Source organism: Puma concolor, chromosome A2 (assembly GCF_028749965.1).
Source record: "Puma concolor isolate L17-30 chromosome A2, mPumCon1.1.hap2, whole genome shotgun sequence".
In the NCBI taxonomy this organism is placed as follows: Eukaryota; Metazoa; Chordata; class Mammalia; order Carnivora; family Felidae; genus Puma; species Puma concolor.
This window is the reverse complement of record NC_141668.1, coordinates 129399836-129418485: the sequence shown is the minus strand read 5'-3', so window position 1 is coordinate 129418485 and position 18650 is coordinate 129399836. Positions and strand designations below refer to the sequence as shown.

The window sequence follows — 18650 nt, the reverse complement described above, 5'->3', positions numbered from 1 at the left end:
CTAAGAGAGGTAGATTATGGTGGATTACATTATTATTTGTAAATGCACTTATCCTCTTTCTCCTTTATCAGCTCTACTATGACTGCTAGCCAAAAAAAAAGTGTGGGAAAAAAAACCCAAAAAACAAAAAAACAAAAAAACCTGACATATGACCAGTCCTAGGCAAAGTTTTAAAAGCAACTTCACAGTTCAAGTAAGCCTCTTGGGTTTCTGCCTTCTGCTGTGAGAATGTATACCAGATAAGGGCCTTTCTTAACCTGGGTTCCCCAGAAACAAAATCTGAGATGAGAAGGGTCTACTGAAGAATGCTCTCGAAAGAAAAGAATGCTCTCAAAAGAAAAGTATAAAAAAAAGCATGATGAGGCAAAGAAGGATCCTGAAATTTAAAGTACTGTACATGAGGCCTCTGTTGATCCTCAGGGGCTTTCTGGAGCTGGTATAGGCTTCAGAATTGTCCTAAATTAAAGCAAAGGGATCAGGTTTTTGTACCCAGGCAGCGGCCTCTCATTGGCATGGACACCACCTAAGAGGAAGCATAACCTTGCCTGAGACAGTTCCCTCTGCAAAGGGAAGTTCCCCAGTGAGGGATGAACCTGCGAGCTATTAGCAGCCTATCTACCAAGCAGACATGGGTAGGTGTCTAAAGCCCTACGCTGGTAGACCTGGATGGAATGCCATGCTATACACTGTGTGGCTGTACTTCTGCCCGGAGCCCAAAATGAAAAGCCACATGGAGCAGGGACACAGTCAATCCACAGCATGGAAGAGAACCATGCTGACCCAACTCTGACCCACAGCTTTTCAGGCAGGTGATTAATATCTGTCCTCCAAAGCCTAAGAAATTTTTGGATTATTTCTTACCAAAGAAAAGTTGATGGATATACTTATAAAACAACAAAAAGAAATTAGACTTCACATTTTAAAAATATGTACTTACATTTTTTGATAGAGAAAAAGTGTCATATATGCACATGTGCAAGTGGGGCAGAGAGAGAGTGAGAGAGAGAATCTTAAGCAGGCTCAATGCTCAGCATGAAGCCCAAGACAGGGCTTGATCTCACAACCTTGAGATCATGACCTGAGCCAAAGTCAAGGGTCTGTACAAGCTTCACTAAATAAGCCACCTAGAAGCCCCTTTAGTTACATTTTTTAAACGTGCTTTTTAAAATTATGAACATGTATTTGTGTGTGTTGCTGCTACATAAACTACCCTAATACTTAATAACCTAAACATAACTTATTTCCTGATGATTCTGAATTTGACCTGAGTTCAGCTTCGTGGTTTGTTTGCTAATTTTGCCTGATGTCATTCATGTAAGTCAATCATCCAATGGCTTAACTGGGACTGATGGTCTTGTGTAACTGACTACCAATTCTGGCCATTAGCTAATATTGGCTGTAGGCTCTGTCTTTAGGTGGCCTCTCAATCTCTAAAAGGCAAACCTGGACATCTTTACGTGGAGGTTTCAAGCCAGTAAGAGAACAAGAACATAAGCCCCCATCACCCTAAGGCTTAGGCTCAAAATTCCCAATAACACCACTTTGGCTACATTTTTTTTATTGCTCAAATTCAAAAGGGCAGCCCAGATTCAAGGGGAAGGGAAACTGATTTATTTGCTTGAAGACAGGAGCAAGTACGCAAAGTGCCAAGAAAGGTATGGTTGCAGCCAGCTTTGCAAACAGTCTCCCAAGGGGCTGATGTGCGCTTTTTCTTTTTCTACCAATATTTTTCTCTGAAGACCGAGTTTGATCACGTTTATAGCCACCTTCCTTGCCCCTGTAAAGAACCCTCCAAATAGATGTAATCTTTTCAATTAGACAGTTGAAAACATTTACCCACTAGGGGTCAGTACTGAAGAGTCAATTCAAAAATAGAACCTGAGAGAAAGGAAGGAAACTAAGAACTCATCTGAGAAAGAGGAGGAGGAAGATATGGGCTAACTTTACATAACATGGTGTATTAATCTGATATACAATCTAAAATTCCTCCCCTTCATTTGATTTTATTCTCTTCTGGTTAATGCTTACAAAACATTTGTATTTCTTATCTTCTGAATTTTATAATTTGGTATTAATTCTATTCCTTATTCCAGTCTATGACTTTGGTGGTGTGTGTGTCTATGTCTATATATGTGTGGTCAAAGTGGGGCGGGAACAGGAATAATAAGACATAATCAGATTATTAATAATAAAATGGAAGAATAAAAATAATGATTCAGGAGGAAAACCCTGTGACTAATTTCTAGAAAAACAACAGAAGATATTTCCAAGCAAGTCATAATGCAAAACCATTTATAGCAGCAGACAATCATGGCAATATTTGACTAAAAAGAGAAACATCTATATTCCAGAACTTCCCATTATATGGAAATATGCCTTCCACTTACAAGCATCTTCACAGAATATGTGGCTTGTTTCAAATAAAACCCTTCCAAATATATATACACATATATTTCAAATAAAACCCTTCCAAATACATATATATATATATGTATATATTTATAGACATTCTTTTGTTCTTTTTAAAAACTAATATTGCCACTAAGTGCTACAGAATCAACTCCATAGGGGTGATCTTTGTTTAATATTGGTGAAATAATCCAGTAAATTGGTACTAAACATAAACATGTATATCTTTCCATTGCACATTAGAACATTTTTTCTAATGGTAGGAGAAAGTGAGAAAGAGAGAAAACCTTTGGCCTGCAAGATTCAAACTTCAAAATTATCCAGCTGACATACACAGGTTTTGGATGGTTTTTCTTAGCAACACAAAAAAGCTTCACTAAGAATAGTTGAAGAATACGACAAATTGCCTAGCATATATAAACGTAAACACTTTTGTAGGCAAAGGGAATGGGCAGTGGTAACAGCAGTGCTGTCTGCTGTAGCACATGCTGGACTTTGGTATAAATGGGCCTTATCTGTATTCCAGAGCCTTCAGAATACTCACTGCAATTGGTAACGATTGGTAATCAGCAACTTTCTGCTGCTTTACATTCACAGAAGCGGCCAGCCCAAGTGAGTAGCAGCCATCAGATTAGATCACTAGCTATATTGTTCGGGTTGATTTTAATTGCCTGAAAAGGGTCATTACCATCTTCTGCAATATGTTAAGTTATTTTAAAGAGTGACTATTTCTATGTAAGAACAAAAATGGACCAGGAGTCTGTTCGTGTTAGAAAGTGTAAGGAAATATTGAGTAAGATCGTGGCCCTGGTGGCATAAAAATCCTGTCCAAATCTGATTACATTGACAAACACACACACTTACCTGCAGAACTTTTTAAAACTCATATGGCAAGTAAACACAGATTCCCAAGCTGATGACCACAGAGAACCACCCAAATGTCACATCCTGCTTTATAAAATGCCAAGACTTCTGTTTCCATGGCAACTTTTACATATAGGCAACTCCAAGGTGAATGAGTTCATGATATTTAAGAGCAACAGGACAAACATTTGCAAGGGAAAAGGTCCATCCAAGTGGACTACTTGAAACCTAGAAGCCACTTGCAAAAATATTACATCACAGTGTGTTTAACACGGGAACTGCAGCTATCAGGGTGTTTGTTCTTTAAATTCAAAGCCTAGCTACACAATTGCATACATGGGGTACAAGTGCACAGAGCTACACACACTCATGTAGTCGGGCTTAAAAGATGCTGATAACTACATAAGGTCTGTTGGCTTGTTAACAGTAGCACACGAATGTCAATTCCCTGGTTTTGATTTTATACTATAGCCAAAGCACAATACCACTGTGGGAGGATGCTGGGTGAAGGACAGACAGACCTCTCTGTACTATTTTTTGAAACTCCCTATGAGTGTAGTTGCTTTAAAATAAAAAGTTTAAAAATATTAGTCACCAGGTCTCATCACCGACAAATAACTCAGAAAATCCTGTAAAGGATCAAGGAATGCCCGTTATTTCAACAGAACAGTTAATGTTTCTAGAAAGATCACTTAGTTGGGAAGCAGTGAGAGAGATATGGAATATCTCTATAAGGATAAGGGGGCTTTCTGTGTGTGTGTTTTTTAAGTAGGTTTCACACCCAGTGCAGACCCCACTGCGGGGCTTGAACTCATGATCCTGAGATCAAGACCTCAGCTGAGATCAAGAGTCGGATGCTTAATGGACTGGGACACCCAGGTGCCCCAAGGGGGCTTTCTATTGAAGGACAATTGGTAAGACTGTTAAATGCCCACAAGCCTGTCTTCCCCCATTTATAACTATGTAGCTCTTGATAGTTTAGGAAGATGTACTTTTGATTTGTTGTGAAGCATTTAGTTATTTCTTTCATATTCATTGTTTTACTCTAATAAATAATGGATCTTGAGAATTCCAAAATTATTCCCATTGCACTAAACTAAGACCCTTGCATCAAGGACCAGCCATCAGTACCGACAACCAAAGCTTATGCCCCCTTAGGGCATATGTTTGTCACAGAATTTTTCTAAGTTCAGACCATATCAAGATATTCATCTGTTGTCAATTAATAGTTTGCCACCCCAAAACTGTGCAAAATACAATAAAATCTTTAAATTATACACTAAAAATTTTAAGTCCAATAAAAAGAAGCCATAACATAAATAACTACAGTATAACTGCACGTGAATAAAAGAGATCAGCTCATCATTTTTGATTGTGCAAATAGTCACCAAAACCCTAATATGCCATGCCACTCCATGCACAGACTATCAGGAAAGACAGATATTAAACAATTGCACAGTATCAATTGAATTCCAATCCATTATCCCTCTGAAGAAGAAAATTTTAAAACATAGTTGAGAGTGGAAGCCACACCTCCAAACCTAATCTGGAGGACACTAAAGGCTTCCCAGAAACAGTAGGATTAGAATTAAAGAGCATTCCTGGCAAAAATAACAGTGAATTAAGGGTGGACATGAGTTGAGATGTGAATGTGGGGCTTGGAGTTAGAGCCAAGGGTACAGGAATCTTGAAGCCAAAAGCAACATCCTGAGTTTTCAAGAAAGTTTTAAAAAGCTCTGTTAAGTTGGAAGTTCAAGGATGGGTGAGAAAAGAGAAGTTTCATGCAGACAGGCTCCATCAGTGGCATTTTCTCTGTAGGCTGTGGGTGTCCAATGATACAAGGTTTCTGGTTCATGGAATAATACAGCAGCATGTGTCAGAAAGACTGGAGAGGGGCGGAAGGTGGTTTCTTGATCTCCTGCATTTAGTAAGAACTTTAGGTAAGAACTGCAAAGGCAGTAAAGGGCTTGGAACCTGGCTGGTGGATAATCACATGAATGAATGTTCTTGTATTTTTAATCAGTTGACTGGTTGCAGGGACAAAAGAGGACAGTACCGAAGACCACTTGGTGCCATGTGCCTTGAGGACCACAATGAGAAAAGATGAAAGAAGGTATCACCTTATGCTACAACCAGCTTGGGAGGAAAAATGATGATTCCCATTCTGACACAATGGCTTTGAAGTAGCAGATATCCAAAAGTTCTAAGAGATCTTAGAGCAAGGTGACAGAACACTCTGTAAAAGTCAGCTGCAGACCTCTGCTGAATATGAACATGACAGACAGGATCTCTGGTCACAGAGGTGCTCCAGCCACATGTTATAAACTCAGCACCCCCAAAAGCATAGTTCCCATGGGTTTATCAAACTCCATTGTGAGCCACGTCCTGTGATAGAAGCTGCTTTGCAATAGTAAGTAAAACAGATGTGGTGACTGTTCGTAAGATGGTTACAGAATAGTAAACAAGGAATCAGATGAGGAGATAGTTTCAAGTTATGATAAGTGCTTTGGGCGATATGAACAAAAAGAGACAAGCAGAGGGATTAGAGAGTACTCTTTCAATAAATATTTATATTGTGACCAAAGGTGTGATCAGCTGTCAAACTCTATGTGGGGTGTGCGTGTGTGCATGTGTGCGTGTGTGTGTGTGTGTGTGTGTGTGTGTGTGTGTGTGTGTGTTTGGGGGTAAACGATAGAATGGGCTACCAGGCAAAGGGATAAAATAAACCCTAAGATAGGAAGGAGGTCAACAAAACTGCAGACAATGGAGAGAAGCCTATGAAGTTCTTTCTCCCCAAAGCATGGCATGAGATGATGTTGGACGCAGGGGTAGTGTTTAAATCCTACATGGCTTTGTAGATGTTTAATAGTTCTGAATGCAATATAAAATCATGTAAGTGCTTTGAGGAGAGGAGTATTAATTTAACTTACATTTAAGAAAAAAATACTGCCCTGACTAGCGTGCAGATAATGATTTGGGGGAGGAAGCAAGAGAGGAGGCAGGGAAACCAGTGCAGTTTTCCCTTGGGAGGAGATAGTGATTTGGAATAAAATAGAATCATGTGAGTGGAGATGGACAGACGTGGACAAATCTGAGAAATATCACAATCGAAAGGACGCACAAGATCTGAGTTGGACTAATTCCCTAGAATAAGAGTATTTGAAGTATTGCAATGGTCCCAAGCACTCTTTTTTCCCAAAGATAGCATACTGACAGCCTCATTTATCAGCAATATAATCAAAGTGGTTTTTGAATTACAGATTTCATCCCTGAACATTTGAAAGGCAATCAAAGTCAAGCAAGTTAGAAAAACAAATGGGACAAATTTGTTCTCCTGTTTTAGAACACAGAAAATTTACAATCTGAGTTATAAAGGCACCTAAGAGAGGGCTATGGAATTGCTGTAACATATATAATCTATTACTCAGAATGCCAATATGTCTGCAATAAGGAATATGCATACTTCCTGAATTATTTTATCCTACTTAATAAAAGAGTCATTTTTTTCTCACTTTTTGCAAGGCAGCTTCTTGCACAGTAAAGATTCTACAAATATTTACATTCCAAGTAGCAGAGCTGTTTGAGATGCCATAAAGTTCTGCCAGCACTTCTATTACAAACCCTTATTTCTTGTTTATAACATGTACATAAAAGGGGAGAAATAAAAATGTACCATGGATTGGAACCTGGCATACAAAGTTTCGACTAGGGGGAGGATTGCTCCTGCAGCAAATTTTCAAAAGAAATGTTCCGCTATATTTAGTAGATAAATGGGGGAGTGGTGCTACAAACCAAAAACCACTTAGCATAGTTGATTTGTTCCTGAAATTTTTACACAAATGAGATCTGAGACTGAGATCTGTTACACCTTAATTTCAAAGAAATGTTCTGTCTTCAACTATCCTGTGGCCAGCCCAATGCTCTAATTACTGCCAAACATCTTTGCAAAAAGGATAGTATCTCAGGCAGTGTTATCAAGCATAAGAACTAGTCTACCAGAATAAGTGACTCGTAAATACATTTTAAAACCATAGGAGCACCTCTGAAAAACTCACCTTTAAAGAGACAAACTCCCTAAGATCAAAAGGCTTGAAAGTGAACTGGTGGCAGTAATTGAATCAGAGATGGCAAGCAAACATGGCCAGCATCAATTAATCCTCCTGCCATCTAACTGTCTCCATACTGGGAGTTAACATTATTTTACTGCTAAGACCTTACTAACCGGTGACTAGAAAAACACAGACCACTGAACCAGCCATGTGCATAATACAGTGATATACAGAACTGGCAGCTTTAAAGGGGCAATTATATCTGTACACCATTTCGGCACAAAACATTTCAAGAGCTAATGAGAACTTCAAGTTTCACACTTAAATTACGCAGTAAAAACAAAGAGAGAAGATGCGTACCGAATGTGTGAGGAGTTAGGAACTTATAAAAGAGAAGGACGCTTATTTTGCTAGCAGAGCGAAGAGGCTATTAGTTTGTAATAACTGGGCATATATGAAATGTGACAGTGATAAAACTGAACATAAATCAGCAATGGAAAGGCTACAGCTTGCTGTCCGTAGCTAATCTTTGCTCCAAGTGAAATTGCTCAGCACTTTGGTCCTATTAAATGTTCTGCTGCCATTTTAAGGAATAATCAGGCTATCGGGTGGGTTGTGAAGGATGCTGAAAAGTTGAGAGTTCTCTTGGAGAATGGACTTAATGCCTTCATGTCTTTGTGCTAACATTACTGATATCCAGACATTGAGAAGAACATGGAGGTGAATGTTATTGTCTGAGGCAGCCAGTGCCTGCATCTATTGCCCTACAAATCAATTAGCCACTGTGTCTGTTATACCACCTTCAGACAGGAGGGCCACACATATGCATTTAGCCTCACCATTTACCTAAAACAAAAATGTGTAGCAATTCATTCTAGCTCCCGGGTGGATAGTGATCATTTCGAGGGTCCTCAAACTACATGTTGAATCTCAACTGACTTGAAGCAAACACTCAAAGATCATTGATTCCTGAGCAAATATATTTCCACTGGCAAGGCTGAACCCTATCAGATATCTTCTATGAACCACATTTACCAGAACTTGTCCCATTGCAATCAGTGACTGGCACATATTAGGCACTTTGTAAATGTTGCTCAAATGGATGTGAATATTAACCTACAGAACCTCCTCCCTGGTACCACAGCCCACCAAGGGTTAAAACCACAACGTCAGATGTCAGGTAATTGCAGCCAAAGCCATGTTACTGTTAGTAAACACAACTAGCAAAGCAAAAGTAACACATTTGACTTCAGTATTGAGACATAATAGCTCTTCCAAAGGCAATTATTCCTTTCAAACACTGTAGGGCTCTGACTCATTGTTCTGATTAATTCTTGTTTTTTAATCTATTTACAGATCAAGATTCTTTTTCGGCTCGTGTGATATTCATCTCTGTGGGGATAAACAGAAACCACAGCTTGTAGAGTCCTCCTACTGTATATATATATATATATATATATATATATATATATATATATATATACACATATATATTCCTGCTTAATCATTTTTAAATTATTTCTGGATTTACCTACTCACCATATGAGCTGGGGTTTCTGACCTCCCTCCTGAACATCACACATCTCCCCTCCCTGCTCTCCTCTCTGCGTTGCTTTCTCTAGCTCTGTTTTCCTCACATCATGATTTCAGGTGAACAAACTGGCCACCCCCTTCCCAGAGCTGTCTGTCCCCCTCTCTTTGGCTCGGACCAGAAATTGACTCTCTTCACCGTAGCCGGTACCATTTTGTTACTAAATCATTCCTCTGGGCACATCTCCTTGTTGTACATCAATAAGTAAATGCAGTACAGGGAAGGACAGGCGGATTGGAGGGTCGTGTGGGGCTTTGCACAAGCACAGCCCATAAGCTGTTCATTCATTTCAATCAGTCAAAAAATTTTCTAAATGGTGCTGTGTCTTGGGGTACCCAGTTGACACTTCCTGGTTTCCGTTCCTGGTAGTCTGTTAGCCGCTTGGTTAGCTTTGCACGGCTCCTTAGAGAAGAGAAAAGCAGCCAAGACCAGGTCCGAGCTCAGGAAACCTGGACTATAGCCCATTCCAGACAAAACCTGGCAAATACACGCGGCAGAAGATTCTGTCCAAGACTGCAGATTGAAAAGTGGAAAGAAAATGAGGCTTGGAAAACTTGGTCGCTAATCGAAGAATCCTCCGCCCTAGTTTCCCCAGAGCTGGAGAGCAGGGAGAGGTTTGTGGCAAAAAACTGTATCACATTTCCACCCCCTGCACCGCGGACCTAGGATTCATCTTTTAAGTACCCTTGCATTTCACAACTTTTTTTTTTTTTCCAACTTCACTAGCCAAATCCGCTGAGCTAAGGGCTAGCCAGTGGGACCCACCTCGCATTTCCCCACGCTGGAGGTGGAGATGCAAAGTGTTCCCATCCTAGAAACCAATCCTCGCCCAAGAAGAAAAAAATTATCTCCCCAAAGCAAATCTGCTCCGAGACGCATCTTTTATTCTCCACTCGTCGGGGGCACACCCCGCAAACAAACTAACTTTAGGGCTAGGAGCCTTGGAGCCTGTGCGTAAAGTTTGCCAGGGCAGGTGGCTCACCGTAGTGCCCGGGGCCGGCGCAAGGAGCCGGGACTCTGAGACTTACCTGATTTCTGCAGCGCACGAGGCGCCCGCTCCGCCGGTGGGCCGGCCGCCGTTCGCTGGGGCCTGGGGGGCCGCCGTGCGCGCCCGCGCGAGCCTTCGCCGCAGCTCCCCGGTCCGCGCCGTTCCTGGCCGAGCCTGCGGCGCCCGCCCGCCGCCGCCGCCGCCGCCGCCGCCGCGCGCCAGGCTGCTGTGGCTGCTGCCGGCGCCGAGCAAGCGCTGCCTGCGCCTCTGCCGCCCAGGCTCCGGCTCCAGCGCGGGCACTGGAGGGAGGGGAGAAGGGGCGGGAGGGAGGGGCGGGAAGCGCGGCAGAGCAGCCAACGGGGTCCCGCGCCTAGCGCCGGCGGCGCCCCCCGCGCCCCCGCGCCCCCGCGCCGGCCAGGAGCCCGCGTCTCCCTGCGCTCTGCCGCGTGCGCCCACGTGCGTCCGGCCTCCGCAGGGCCCTGGGCGGCGGCGCGGGATGGGGCGGCGGTCAGCCTGTCACCGCTTGGTGGCCTCGTGCGCGCACAGCTGGGGCCTGGGGAGCACGGGGTTAAAGGTAGGAATTCCACTTCTAGGAAAGCCTCCTACAGCTGCGCTGCCGAAAGTGCGCAGAGCTTGCCACTGTCCTATTAAGGCGGATAATGATTAAGGCTTCGCTGTGTACCAGGTAGTGGACAGCGCAATTTAAGGGAATTGGCTCACGGCGTCCCCGGAGCGACCCTGAATCTATTATTGTCTCCTGACTTAATGATGAGGAAATTAATTTGCCTAAGGCCTCAATGCGTCAGTTATAAGAATAATCACAATTGTGTTCTGACAAGGGCCCTGTGAGGTGGGTCTTACCTGCATCTGGCTAAGTACATACAGGCAGTGGTTGGTGAGAGCACCTTGACTTCCGGTGAAAGCCTGCTGGATTCGTAAGCCCTCGCATTGGGGAAACTTCCTTCCAGTGCCCGGGCAAAGGTTGTTCAGCGAGCTTTACTTGTGAGTGATAAACACTTGGAAACAACCTTCCTGTCCGTTATTAACAGAGCGTCTAATTAAAATACAGTGGGATACTTTGGGATATAAAGCAGCATTTACAGAGAGGGAGGTACACGTATTACTACTGGCATAGAATGACCTTCAAGAGGTCTTGTCAGGAGAAAAGTTAGTTCTGGAAACATAGTTACAGTTTTTGTGCTCATTTGCGCATCTCTGTATGCATATTTATGTGTGCACAGTTTCTAGAAGGATGTCCTAGGATACCGTTTTAACAATGCTCCTTGTGAGTAAAACTGTAATTGGGGCTCAATTTTGTAATTCTTTGACATTGTTTTAAAAAGGTATCATAAGTTTACTTTCCCTTTGTGGTACAAAAAAAAAAAAAAAAAATCTAGTCATGTTTGTTTAATTAGGCCTAACAAATTCCCAGCCCTGTCTCCTCTTCTCTCCCGGTGATTCCTCCTGTCAGGGGACAAAACTCATCATCAAGGGCATTACTCTGGGTGAAAGAGACCTGAGAGGGGGTTTAAGGGAAATGCCTGTTTAGACTATTTCTCATTCTTGCTCTTTTACCCCCCAAATAAGTAGCCCTGCCTGGTCCCCTGCAATTCAGAATAGAAATTGAATTGCCAGGAAAACTCTGGTTAAGGGTGGGGGGAGGGTGGTAAAAAAACAAAAGGCAGAGCCCAGGTCTGTAAGGTGTAGGGCAGGGGTCCCTACAATCATCCCCACAGGCAGGGCACTGACTAGTCTCAGTGGCAAGAAGAAATTGCGTCAAAGGCTTGAGCGGGACAGGGTTCCCCTCAGAACTACTTCAGCAGTGATTTTCTCTCCCCCCCATGAACACTCAGTAGGGTCCTGGAATACACTGGGTCACTTTCTCTGATGTTGGCCATTTTTGTCCAACTTCTCACTTTAACGGGAAACTTTTCCTGTTAAGCGTCGTGGCTGGATTACGAACAACAGCAACAAAAGGTGGCTTTATTTATGTTTGAAAAGGGGGGAGGCAAGGATAGATACAGCACGCTACTATAAATAAAATAATGTGCTTTTTCCCATCAGAATTAAATTGCAGTAAATTTGGGCTCCTTAAAGTCTCTCTACTTAGGAAAAGAAAAAAAAAATAGAACAGGTATGGAAAGGTTGTTTATGGTCGTTTCAGTTGTTATTGGTTACTGTAAATAATCTTTTTGCTTGCAATCTGGGAACATGTTGGCAACCCCCCCGAGTGTGACAAAATGTTTTATTGAGTAGAACTGGTGTATTCTGGAAGGAACTGAGAAAATTTCACATGCAAATTATGCTGATGCCTGGCACCTAGCAGGTGCAATTACTGCCATGCCCACATCCATCAAAAGGAGTGCTTCTTTTCTTAATATTTTCAAGTTGATGCCTTATAATGCATTTTCCTTCTAATGCATATGTGTATACCCTGTCCGGCGGGAAGGGAAAGAGCATTTTCATCAAGGAGGGGGATGTGGCCCCCGGCAGCAAAATGACAGGGGGAAGATGGGAAAGAAGCTTCCGAAATTAGAAATCTAAAGCCGAACCCCTCACCACCCTCTCCAAATAATTAGTCATTTCCAAACTCAGGTTACATTCCCTATGCTGGTGAAAACTGATTAGTACTGGAAAGGGATTTAATGGACTTTTTAATCTATGGTTGCAGCAGAAGGGGGGCATCTTAAATTTGGAGGAGTTACGATGAACATTTAGTGTGAGCCACAGTTTCATTGGCAGAACAGGTAAGAGGTGTATAAATATATGTATTTAGAGAGATACGCATCATTTTATTTCCTCTCTTTGCTCAAAATGTAAAGCATAATGTGAGTCAACTGAAAACCTGATATTTACCAAAAGTTGATACACAAGAGCAGGTTTAAATAAAATTCCCATCCAATTTCTGGGCCGGAAGCCCAGGAAATTAAAAAAAAAAAAAAAATTAAAGGCACATGTGGGTCTTCTCAGTGTGAATGCCGGATGGAGTTTTTATTGAATTTGGCCTCAACTGATTGTAGCATTATAAGCAATTCTGCAGTTAAGTTTCAGCAGCCATTTAGATGGCAAATCCTTTTTTTAGGGTATTATAACTAAGAATAATAACTTCCTTTTTATATGGCACCTTTTATATCAAAGCACTTTAAAGTGTGCGATCATCTTCCCATTATTAAGATACCCCATCTGTGTTGGAATATAGAAGCCATTTCATGCCACTGACACCACATAACAGTTATTTGTTTGCCTGCTTATTGTGTAGCAAAAGAAAAAGAAGGAAAATATCTGCTAAATCCACAGCCTGACACTCTCGGGTAAAAGTATAAATTGGAATGGGGCCAAGTTACGAAAACATACCTATTTCTATAAAAAGAGGTGTGGAGCCTTTCAGTTTCCATGGGTGGAAAGACAGGTCCTGTGGACATTGCCACGTTACCATCACAAAGTTCTTGCTCATGTCCAGATGTAGAGATTGTGCTGCTGAGCATATGGAATTGTTATCTCTAGTGCCGGGGTGCATGTTTCAGGGGGTTCTTTCAGTCAAACTAAAAAGTATTAATACATTGTCAGAATCCAAGCCAGAGTAAAAATAAGATGGCTGCGATGACTGGATAAGACAAGCAAAAAAATCTTTTCATGAAATTTTCACTTTAAATGTCTCATTGTGTAGTGAATATCCTTATTCAAGCAAATTCTCCACTTTTCTGGTGAGAGGGTCAAATTGGAGGATTCTGGAAACTTGAATGCATATAAAATGCTTAGCACTGTGCCTGGGACTTAGCTCTGAATACTAATCAAACATAACAAATTCAGGTACCTACTCATTTGTTTTCTCCTCTGAAGAAGTTTGCTGAATTTCCTGTCTACAGTGGCTCTGCTGTCATTCTCTATACTTCGCAGAACATATCCCTATGTGACATTTTTTTTTTTTAACATCTGTTTTGTATTGCCAGAATCCCTCGCTAGAATGAAAGCTTCACGAAAGTAGGGACTTTGTTTTGTTTACTGCTGCGTTCACAGCCCCCGGCACGTACCTGACATATACATGATAGGTGTACCATAAATGTTTAATGATTGAAAGGACTTCCAATGTGCCAGGCACTGTATTAATTGCTTGTACACAGTACTTTGCAACCCTCACAACAGCCCCATGGAATAAGTGTTGTTTTACCACCTTTTTATAGATGAAGGCACTAAAACACAAAAGTGAAGTTATGTATTTGGAAGCTCTTTCTTCGGAGATTACGCAAGGTATGGGTAGCAGGACTTGGCTTTGAATCCAGGGGTTGAATGCCAGCCTCTGCTCTGTGTACATCCCTGTAAGTTTGAGTAGATTTTGTTACCCATCTAGTCCAGCCCTTCTCACACTTTAATAATGCCTGCTACAGGGGATCTGATTCAAATGCAGAATCTGGTTGAGCAGGCCTGGGGTAAGGCCCAAAACTGTGCATTTCTACCAAGCTCTGAGAAGATGCCAGTGCTGCTGGTCCCCAGACTAGACTTTGACGAGCTAGGATATGGTCCAGAAATTTCACGCGAACATATAAGCCAGCTGGCACATTCCAAACTTTAGGGATATAAATTAATGGGAGTTAAAAATAGTATTTAGAATTACTTATGAAACCATAGAATTCAACTTACTTCTTCTGGGTTTACAGTGACTAGTCTGGAGTACAATCTCAATAAATATTAATTTCTCATACAGAAGAAGAGACTGAGGCACATAAAGTTTATGTAACTTTCCCCAGTTCAGGGAAGGTAGAGCGAGGGAGCCTGCTACCTGTCCTCTTCTCTTTCTGATCAGAAGTCTTTGGCTCCTCTCCATCAGTTTCTTGAAGGTAGATTTCATGGAAATTTGAAATGGTAACATAGTGACAAGGTTAAGAAAGTTTGTAAAGAGGGTGTCCACAAATGTAGTTAGCAATTTAGCGATTGCACTTTGGTAGGGATGAGGTTGTTGGAAACTGTGAAAAAATGGGGCCATTTGAAGTTCACAGCTCTTAAATTGAAAACCTAGGGGCACCTCGGTGGCTCAGTCAACCAAGCATCGACTCTTGATATCAGCACAGCTTGTGATCTCGTGGTTGTGAGATGAAGCCCCACGTCGGACTCTGTGCTGATCATGGAGCCTGCTTGGGATTCCCTCTCTCTCCCTCTCTCTCTGCCTCTCCCCTGCTTGTGCTGTCTCTCTCACACACAAAATAAAGAAAGAAAAATTTCAAAAAAGAAAACCTATAACCTAGCACCCTAAAGACAACTGCATATAAAGACTCCCTAATGTATGTGACTATACAAAAGCAATGTAGATTTCAAATTTGGTAACTTTATTTATGTTATTTTCTTTTCCTCAGGTATAAATGAGAATAACACTGTCTTTCCCATTTAAATATGATCATGTTTTAAAAAAGAAATTATTGGGGTGCCTGGGTGGCTCAGTTGGTTAAGTGTCTCACTTTGGCTCAGGCTGTGATCTCATGGTGCATGAGTTTGAGCCCTGTGTCAGGCCCTGTGCTGACAGCTCAGAGCCTGGAGACTGCTTCAGATTCTGTTGTCTCTACTCTCTGCCCCTCCCCCATTCATTCTCTTGCTCTCTCTCTCTTTCAAAAATAATAAATAAACATTAAAAAAATTATTATATACATGTCACTTCATTGAAAATATGAACTTTGTTCAAAGTGGGCTTACGTTCCATGATTTTATTTCATTGTTTCTTTAGTATGGGTTTTAATAATTATTTTATCAGTCTATCTAAAATGCTTTCCCCAAGACTGCCAACATTTCTTGGAATAAAGATGAAGATTTTTTCATATGCTAAAATGTAGAAAATATTATTTATATATTTATATTTTAATTCTGTTCACATTGCTATTATGATGCTAATTTTTGACAGTGGTAAATTTATTGACATTAAAAGTGGGCTTCTGCTCTATGTGTATCTTTGAAATTCTTTACATACCTAAAAACAGCTTAGCTGATATGTTTGAGATAAAGGGCATTTTCTAAACTTGAGGCAAAAGAAAATGCTTCACAGGGGAGTTTGAGAATGAAAAACAAAAAGTGTTCCTTTGTGAATAAAGGAACTTGTATTTTTAAGTATTTTTTTTTAAAGTGTATTTGTATGAAGTATAAAGAATGAAAATAATGATTCTTTTAGTTGCCTCTAGCTGCTAGAACAAATTACCACGGACTGGGTGGCTTAAACCACTAACATTTATTTTTTATACTTCTGGAGGCTCCGAATCTGAGGTCAAGGTGCCAGCATGGTTGGGTTCTGGTGAATGTCCTCTTCCTGGTTTATAGATGGCATCTTGTTGTATCTTCACATGGCAGAGAGGAAAGAGAGAGTGTGTGTTCACGTGGGAGCAGGAGAGTGCAAGCCAGCTGTCTGGTCTCTTCCTGTAGAGGGCACTGATTCCTTTCAGGAGGGCTCCACCCTCATGACCTCTGCACCTCTCAAAGGTTCTACCCCATAATACCATCACATTAAGGCGTAGGATTTCAACATGTGAATTCTTTGGCTGAACACAAGCATTCAGTCCATAACAATGATACAGAGTAGGTTGAGGTGAACTACTGTGCTAGATAGAAAACATTGTAGCGCCGGCTAAGAGACAAGCAAGGAGAAGTTTGTGTTGATTTAGCGGCTACCATCAGATCCTTATGAGCCTACAGAGTAGTATGAAATAACATTTGACAACATTTATAAGCATCTATATCAAATGGGTTTTTCCGTCTCTGAAAAAGGCAACATAAGAAGTAGTTTTCTATTTCATCCAGTTTACCCCACTGAAATACTTTTTCTGTAATAATCTGGTAAGGCATTAATATGAGTAGCCATAGATATAAAATAACACAGAGTGATCCATTCTGTCGTCATTGTAGAATATCTCATGATGGCCACTTGATCTACAAAAATAAGATCTGTTTCCCCTGTTTGCTAGTCACTGAGCACTACTGTGAGAAAGGAATCATTTCTGTACCTAGTCACAACCAGCCAAACACCATGAACCCTTTCCTTCCTCTACAGGTTGGTGGGTGAGCAGCTGATATCTCAGGTTCTGATGCCTACCTCGGCACCTTTCCCATGGCCCAGCACACCATACACATTAAAAATGTTCATGGAATGAACATGCATCAAGTGGTAAGTTTCTAAAATTCTTTTTGATTACATGTCACTCATTTTGATCATGTACTTTTGATATATTTTTTTTCATTCTTGTCAAAATGATTAAAGGAAAAAAGATTTTTCTCATTGAAACACATACTTCATTATGCTAAAATATCCTTTTGAGAAACTAATAACTAGAATCTTTTAGCCTAGTGGTTCTGAGACTTTTGCTGCACATTGGAATCACTTGGGGGACTTGAAAAATCTAGATGCCCTGGCTGTACCTCATGCTCATTAGTTTGGAATTTCTGGGGTTTTGTACCCAGGCATCAGTATTTTTAAAACTGCTCTTGTGATTCAGCTATGTGGCAAAGTTTGAGAAGAATCATGGGTTAAGTTAGCCAGCACCCCCCCACACCAAAAGGTGTACTGAAGGTGTTACCCCCCCCCCCCCCCCCCGGTACCTGTGAACATGACCTTATTTGGAAATAGGGTGTTTGCAGATGTAATTAAATTAAGATGAGGTTTTAACGGATTAGGATCAACTCTAATTCAGTGACTGCTGTGCTTTTATAAGGAGGGGAATTTGGATACAGACATATGGAGACAGGGGGATTCTCTGTGAAGACATAGAGACAGACAGACACAGAAGGAAGGTGGCCATGTGGAAGTGGAGACTGAGAGTAGCACTGTGCAGCAGCAAGCCAGAAAGCACCAAGCATTTCCACATGCCACCAGAAGTCAGAAGAGCGTCGTGGAATAGACTGCCTCTGAGCCACCGAGAAGGAACCCACCCTGCCGATACCTTGATTTTGGACGTCTGGCTTCCAGAACTGTGAGCAAATACATTTCTGTTGTTTAAGGTACTGAGTTTGTGGTGACTTATTACTAGCAGACAAATACAGCACTTCTTAGTCAAGCCAAGGACCAGGCTGGCTTGCAGTATGTAGTTCCTCCTTTCATCTCCTTTAGCCGTGGAGTTGAATTAGTGGGTGGGTTCTAAATTAATAGCCGTTTTCTGGGGCACCTGGGTGGCTCAGTCGGTTAAGTGTCCGACTTCAGCTCAAGTCACGATCTCACGGTCCGTGAGTTCGAGCCCCGCGTTGGGCTCTGGGCTGATGATCGCCCAGAGCCTGGAGCCTGCTTCCGATTCTGTGTCTCCTTCTCTCTCTGACCCTCCCCCATTCATGCTCTGCCTCTCTCTGTCTCAAAAATAAATAAACGTTAAAAAAATAAATAAATAAAAAATAAATTAATAGCCGTTTTCACGGGCTATGCCAGAAGAAATATGCTACCTCCTTTTTCCTCCTTCATGCCCCGCCACTGCCATTAAGTCAGGCAGAAAAATTCTAAGCACTTATTTTGATGAAACATTTCTTTGGGTCATTATAGTTGTAGGTATTAGATTTTGCCATTTGCTATTCCAAGCATTTGCTTGCTTACACACTTCCTATCATGGTCTGTAAAATACTGTGTGAGTGACATTACCCTCATATTTTCTAACCAAGTCTACTTGCTGCAGAATGTAGTCAGTATAACCAAAACATTTTAAGGTCAAAAACAATGAAGAAGAGGGAGCCTCCTTTTTCTCAAATCTTTTGGCTCAGATAATAAGTTCCCAAATATGTTTTCCCATAAAACCAT

The 18650-nt window shown here is 41.5% G+C and overlaps 1 protein-coding gene and 1 long non-coding RNA gene across 2 annotated transcripts in view; one reads left to right on the top strand and one right to left on the bottom strand.

The window, feature by feature from the left end:
- The window catches only part of CNTN3 (contactin 3), a 356028-nt gene extending 345950 nt beyond the window's left edge, over window positions 1-10078 (bottom strand). Inside the window, exon 1 of the mRNA XM_086697583.1 lies at window positions 9942-10078. The gene's annotated coding sequence lies outside the window, so the exon portion shown is untranslated. The remainder of the gene's footprint in view (window positions 1-9941) is intronic.
- A 283-nt stretch (window positions 10079-10361) lies between these two features.
- On the top strand, window positions 10362-18010 carry LOC147583503 (uncharacterized). The gene is made up of 3 exons (XR_015248279.1): window positions 10362-10475; window positions 16926-17039; window positions 17584-18010. It is a non-coding gene; the product is annotated as an uncharacterized LOC147583503 (long non-coding RNA).
- The last annotated feature ends 640 nt before the right edge of the window (window positions 18011-18650 follow it).